This window comes from Rhinichthys klamathensis, unplaced genomic scaffold (genome assembly GCF_029890125.1).
Source record: "Rhinichthys klamathensis goyatoka isolate OS25496 unplaced genomic scaffold, OSU_Roscu_1.1 h1tg000040l_1, whole genome shotgun sequence".
NCBI classification, from domain to species: Eukaryota; Metazoa; Chordata; class Actinopteri; order Cypriniformes; family Leuciscidae; genus Rhinichthys; species Rhinichthys klamathensis.
Window position 1 is genome coordinate 7,751,629 of NW_026606587.1, and position 7,646 is coordinate 7,759,274.

The window sequence follows — 7,646 nt, forward strand, 5'->3', positions numbered from 1 at the left end:
AATGTATGGATAGTAAGTTCAGAATTGAGTACTCTTTTGCCAGATGTTCAATAGGTCAAATGTGGACGACTGTTAGCCTGACGTAACAAGGAGTCGTCAATGAGAATGTATAGACAGTTCATTATCGAAGAGTCTTGGGGCAGAAATATGTTTAATAGGTCAGGTATGGACTACTGAATGGCTATTGGTGTAAGATCATTTTATGAAAGGTAGTAGTCTACCTTTTGAGGACCTTTTGGCCAGAAATACCTTCAGTAGCTCAAATTTATGTGGCTGACATAACATCAATAGGAGTCTATGAGAATAAATAGTAAGCAACCTTTACAATTAGGCAAGAAATAGATTAAGTAGGTCAAATTTGACTGGCTGACGGAATACCAGAAGGAGTCAATGAGAATGTATTATAGAAAGTTCAAGATCGAGTACTCTTGGCCAGAAATACGTATAGTAGGTCAGATAAGGACTACTGGATGGCTGATAAAACAACAAAGGAAACAAATCAGTATAGAAAGTTCAAAGATCTTTAGATTTTTAGACTCTTTGGCCAAAGAGTCTTTAGACTTCAGTAGGCCAAATATGGACTATATCTGGATGATATAAAATCAGACAGAGTCTCTAAATATATATAGTTACCTTTTGACGACACTTTTACCAGTAATATGTTCATTAGGTCATGGTCATTAGGATATGGACTTCTGTATGGCTGACATAACATCAGAAGTTAACTAGTATGAAACGTACGAAACGTAAGATAATGTTCAAGGGAGCTTTGGCAAAAAATATGTTCAGTTCGTAAAAATCGACTACTGCATGGCTGATGTAACTTTAAAAGCTGTCAATCAGGATGTATCGACTACTGTCTACTAAAATCAATAGAAGTCTATGATAATATATAGTAAGCAACTTTTTGAGGACCCTTTGGCAAGAAATATATTCATAATATAATATATATATTATATTCAGACTACTGCCTGGCTGGTGTAAAATCAGAACAAGATCAATAGGAGTCAATGAGAATGTATAGAAAAGTTCAAGCTAGAGTTCTCTTTGGTAAGAAATATGTTCAATACGTCAGATATGGACTACTGTCTGGCTTTTGTAACATCAATAGAATATGAGAATATGTAACATCAAGTAATCTACCTTTTGAGGACCCTTTGGTCAGAAATATGTTCACTAGGTCAAATATGGACTTCTGTAAAAACTGATGGAACATTAGTAGGAGTCAATAATTATATATAGAAAGTTTAAGCTCAGGTACTTTCGCCAGAAATATGCTCAGTAGGTAAGATTTGTAATACTGACCAGCTGATGTAACATCAAAATATATATTCTCATTGACTCCTATTGATCTTAAATCAGCCATATTGTAGTCCATATTTGACCTACTGAACATAATTCTGCCCAAAGGGTCCTCAAAAGGTAGCTTACTATAAATTCTCATTGACTCATTGATCTTAAATCAGCCATAGTCCATATATTTGACCTACTGAAAATATATCTGGCCAAGGAGTACTCAATCTTGAACTTTCAGATACTGATTTGCTTCCTATGATGTTACACCTGCCATACAGTAGTCCAAATCTGACCTGCTTAACACATTTCTTACCAAAGAGTATTCGTGACAGAAAAATAGCAAAGTCCCTTTAGTCTTTGATATTAATCATTCACTACATTTGTACTGGTTCTTAAAGCATTTATTGCAACTACATTTCATCTCATTCTTATCACACAACCAGCCTAATTAATGGCTTGACACAAACTGTACCGGGGCAGTGCCAAGACAGGGCTTTTTTCATAGTTAACGATGGGTAACAACACGTACCAGAGATATACACTATTATAGGTGTTTATTTCGGAAATATAAATGTACCTCACATCTGCTACCACATTACTTATTTGTACACACCGTCTGATTTATTTAGCAGGCTAACTCTCAATATCTGTGTAGCAAAGCTGTCATCTTCACAACAATGCATGCAACCAAAATTTAACTTGATTTGAGAGTGATATAACACATCCACATTGAGGAATGCTCACCCAAAACTCACAAACACCCCCACCCCCAATAGCCTTCCATAGAAATGAATGGGAGATTATAGAACAAAAAAATCAGCTAGTACAGAACACACACAGAAATGATCGGGTGACACCATAACACATCCACGATGGAGAACAAATACAAATACGGAAAAGCGTAAAAAGTTTATTTATCACATATTCGACCCTTACACATACATAACACCATTGTCAACTGTATTGTTGTGACATACATAATTGCAAAGAAATGACACTTCAGTGATGATACTTTGACCAAAGATACATTTTTATTGTTATAATAATGAATTTATAATGTCTAAACACAAATGTCTAAAAAGTGAGTGATGCTCTGCAGTCATCTAGTGGCTGTCCTTGAAATTTCATGTTATTTTAATTTTAAATGTGTTTGTTTTCCAGTAGATGTTAGCAGGGGCGGAGTGGGACCAAAAAATCTACCGGGAAATTTCGTAGACCACCGGCCCTCGTCGCCGGCAGGGCCGGATTAAGAGCCCCCTGGGCACAATGTCTTGTAGGTCCCCTCTTAGGCAGGCCAAATGTATATTTTGTCCAGGGACATTTTAATACGGCATTTACAGTTTTACTGATTTAAAAGTAACTTTGTTGTACTATGCTGGAGTAAAGTTCATAAATGGTCGTTCTTTCCCATACCTCTGTGCCTCTCGGGGGGTTCGGGGGCATGCTCCCCCGCAAGATTTTTTTTTTTACATTTTAAGGTTAAATGCATCAATCTCGTGCTCTTTGAGAGATCAAAATTAAGAGCTTCAACCCATGAACTGCTCGTTGAACAAAGAAAAAGCATTGATTTGTACCAGGACAATAAAGAGGGCATCTTTTTAGTTATGAGAGTCTCAGTCTGCATTACATTATCAATGATGTTTTAGGATGCCTGTTACGTGCCACATGCACTAACACAAGAGAGCGACACCTATTAAAAGGCACCGCCCGGAGTTCCGTCTCCTGCTCCACTAAATCACTCCACAACACAACAAAAGTTCAAGAAAAGTAAACATTTATTTTTCCTTTTCCTTGTAGAAGTAGGGGTAAGATTTGGTTCGCTCAAAACAAAGTGTGAACTGAGAGGATTAAAGTCGGCCACAAAACAACAAACAAAACGGGCGTTCTGACTAGATTTTAGATAGTCTTCCCTGGGTTTAGAAATAAAATAAAATACAATGCTTACCTCCCTACTAACCAATAAACAGGAGAAAAGGTGAAAAATAAACAAACGGCCTCCGTCCTCTCAAACAGTCTGGAAAGTAAATCAAGATAACAATTACCGGCCTATACCGCTAACAACATTGGTGCTGCACACAAGCAGCTTACTCTACACCAAAGAGCACTGACACACTATGATCCGACACACTATGATCTGACAATATAACACCGTGAAGCAGGAGGGGGAACTCGAGGAACAGAAGCTTCCACACAGCTTATATCCATTCGACGAGTCCATCAGCCCCGCCCACTTAAACAGCTGCACCTGTAACGCAATTAAGGGACAGGAGAGAGAGAGAGCAAACCCACAAAAGAAACAAGCACGTACACGTTCACTTGTTCTACACATTATTACTTACGTTCTGACACGTAACAATGCCAAACAACTATTATTATAATGTAATAATGATTTATATAATTATTCCTATGACGTAAAATCCATTTAGCCTATAAATGTACTATATAAATGAAAATGAATATTTCAAAAGTATATTTTAGCCTACATTACACTATAATATAGGACAATTAAAATATTTTTGTCCTAATTTTTTCATTTGCAAGAAATAAACCCTTGAGCTTTTAGGAGAAAACACCAGATAACCATGCTGATCGCGTGAGCAAAGAGCGCACTTTTCTTTAAATCACCCAGCACAGACAGGATGCCTATTCTTAAAGTCTTGTGCTGTTTTATAAAGGCACAAAGCCATATCATGGTTTCAATTTTAGTTCGTTGGCAAAATATAACGCTAGAGACCCTAATGTTAGGTTATACATTTTACATCTTTACATAATGTGTTGGGAAAAGGGAGAAGAGAGAGTTCGGCAAAAGGCGGATTCGAACTCGGGTCGAGCGCATCAAAAGCTACTTTCAAGCACTTCACGCGTTACGACCTACGCCACTGTAGCTGTTTCGTAACGAGTGTCTTTTTGCATTAAAGACAGGCACTTAGTGCAAATATACGCTCTGTTATAGAAAATGTTAAAAAAAAATGTTTTCTTCCCCTCGCTTGGGCCCCAAGTGCGCATGGCGAATTTGCAATGAATATATTTTATCAGACCGGCCCTCGCTGCCTCGAAACAATACCGGCCCACCGGGAAAACTCCCGACTCTCCCGATTGCCACTCCGCTACTGGATGTTAGCAATCTTCCACTAAACCATTGCACATTGTCCATCCTATCTCCATGAACGAAATTAAGAAATCAAATTAGATTAAATTTGTAAATTTCTTTTGTAAATTAAATATAAAAAAATGCAATTACATTTTAAAAAACACCATAAGTGAGTGGTTTAAAAATATACATTATTATACACACTGTACATACATTCCCATGTTATGAGCTCTTCAGTTTGCAGAAATAATACTTGCATTCAAGTTGGGCAAGTTATTTCCAAAATGTAATACATTATATTTATACATTAAGGACAGCTACTAGTTACTGTCATTTGAAAGTTATTAGTTACATTACAATATTACTGTCTCTTACAGTTTTTCAAATTGTTTACCCACAATTTCTGAAACTGTGGCTCAATTTCTTGAAACTTTACACACAAAATCACGAAACACGCATCCCAGTCAGCAAATTTCCTTTGGCAAACATGTGGGCCAGATAAACAGCTGAGCTGTGGCCCAGATTAGTTTGTGTTTGCCGGCCCAGATATGGCCCACATCTCCTTTGCCAGAACTGAACCAAAGCAGTGCCATAAGTCCACCAAGCATGAGCCAAATATAATTTTATGTGGCCCAAATATGGCACACTTCTTCGTTGCCAGAACTGAACCAAAGGAATGCCATAACTCCACCAAGCATAAGCCAAATAATACAATTTAATGTGGCCCATATGTGAGCCTTATATGCAATTTTAGTATGGTTGAGTTCTGTTAAAATCTAATGGCCCTTATGTGGCCCACATGCAGCTGACAGTATGTAAAAGTCTTATTAACTCAAAGGTAAATGAAACACTCAACAACAAATGTATTCAAAACAATTTACTTTTGACATGTTTAAAAAATTACAGCTTTAAGAATAAATATAACATTTAAGACAACAGCTACTAACAACAGCTACTCAGTTGTGCTTAATAATTTAAGTGGAATTCAGTTGAAAACATTAAGAATAAATATTAATAATATAAATAACATTCAAAGAGTCTTAGACTAATGCTTTGTTTACACCAAAATTCATGTTTTAAAGCATATATTAATCGTTATGTTCAACTCTGAGAGTAAAAAAAACAGAAAAATAAATAAATAAAAGTAACTTGTACAGAGAACTTTAAAGAGAAATTGGTAAAGTTAAAGAAACTTGAAAGGTAAGTTGAGATGTGTGTTAATGTACAGGGACGTCTCTAATGAGGGTCGGCAATGTGTTGTTGGGCCTCGCGTTTCTTCAATCGCTCCCTTCTCCCCCCCTCTCGGTCTCCAGCGAGGTGCAGCCATTTAATGATGTTGAATTCAATGTCTTTATTTGATGCTTTTCCAGTAAGGGGGTTTTGCCTGACTGCACCTGCAATAAAGATGAATTTAAATAATGTTAGCAGCAATACAACCTGGAAGCTAGAGCTGGAGGATAATGGGGGAAAAAAAAATCATAAAATATAAATTATTTCCTTTAATATTTTAATTCCAATTATTAACCACCTCTGATTGACCACTGTGTATATATATATATATATATATATATATATATATATATCCAGTATATTTTCAAAAGGAATTGCAAAATGTGGGCCATAATAATACCATAATTTCTTAAGACAAATTATTTAAATTTTGTTTATAGAATATATTTTTAGAATACTTTTTCAGCAACCAGTTAAACACTGCATGTATTCTGCTTTAAAAAAGACATGCACACTTTAATGTAAAAACACACCAACACAGATAACATAAATGTCACGTTTAAGTCCAAAGACTCAAATAGAAGTGTTTTTACGAACACAATATAAACTCAAACACCATGTGAGACAAGCACAAACGCACAAACAGCCAAGTACTAAATGCAAGGAGGAACTTAAATACACAGTGATAATGAACTAAATACAGATAGGTGTAGGCATGCGCTGGTATGAGACTTTGACAGTATGATAATCTCAAGCAAAACTATTGTGATTACAGCTTTAAAATAAATAAAAAGATAACTATGCAAAAAAACAACAACTTATAAATAAAAAAAATGCAGTCACTTAAAGATGAACTGAACTGAAAAAAAATCGACGTTGAAAACGTGTTATGGCAATTAAAAGTAAATTACACTAAACATTTTAATAAAAAATTAATATAGCTTTTTTTAAGCAACACAAAAATTGCGTTTGTTAGCGCTGGCAATTTCGATGACGTCACTGGCATGGTAGGACCCGCGAAGCTGCATAGACAACAGCTGCAGGTCCTAATACACAGACGAAAATGAGCACTTTTAACGGCATGGGTTACGCATTTGAGCCCGTGAGGGACAGGCCGGTAGTATCTGACGACCACCACATGGAGGATCAGTTTCAGGCTCCACTTACAGTACAGGATCGTTTGGGGGGAAGTGACTGTGGGCGCGGGTGCTGCTGGAGCATGGACACTGCACCGGAGTCAATCTGTTGCAGAGAGGTCAACCTGGAACATTTATTGATCGGCGAAAAATGCATCACCGTCCACCGTTCATTTCAGATGCTGTGCGGTGAGAGAAACCAGTCCCTCCAGAAAAATGCGATTATGCGATCGCTGAATTCAATGCATAATCAGCCAAAGTCCGCATATTCATGCGGGGGCCGCATTTTTTCCAATACGCCGCACTTTCGCCGCATAAATTGCCGATTTCCGTGCAAAATATGCAAGGTTTGCATGATTTCATAATCCTCGCATTTTCATTGCAAAAACGTCACATATATCTTAGCAGAAAGTTGAAAAATGTTGCGTTTGCTTCACACAAGAGCAGCCATTTCCCCCTGTTTCCATGGGAACGTTATGAAGTGACGCAATTACGCGACGGGATAGCTCACAGCTGAAGTTATTACAGAGGCCAGACAGACTCACGGAGGCGATTGACATCGACAAATCGAACTCGTATAAGTGTCAGCTCTTAAAGGGGCCACACCTTATTTCCACTCGTTACAGTCTGAAATAAAACAAGATGAGAAATTAAATATTCCCAGCACTATACATCACAATATTTCTGTGATGTGTATGCTTGCTTATCAAAGGAAGTAATAAGAAATGACTCTTTACATTAAGGTAGAAGCCTAGTGAGAACAGGGTGTTGGGGGAATCACTTTTTTTCTCTTTTTCATCAAACCGCCGTTTTTGCAAGCTCCCGCAATTTCATCGCATAAATATCCCGCATATTCCATCGCATTTTTAAAGAAAACGGGCCGCATAATCAAG

General features: G+C 37.1%; 1 long non-coding RNA gene across 1 annotated transcript; it reads right to left on the reverse strand.

Annotated features, from left to right (window-relative positions):
- Positions 1-6,952: 6,952 nt before the first annotated feature.
- On the reverse strand, positions 6,953-7,341 carry LOC130081998 (uncharacterized). The gene is made up of 2 exons (XR_008806733.1): positions 7,291-7,341; positions 6,953-7,259 (listed from the first exon to the last, which is right to left on the reverse strand). It is a non-coding gene; the product is annotated as an uncharacterized LOC130081998 (long non-coding RNA).
- Between the last annotated feature and the right edge of the window lie 305 nt (positions 7,342-7,646).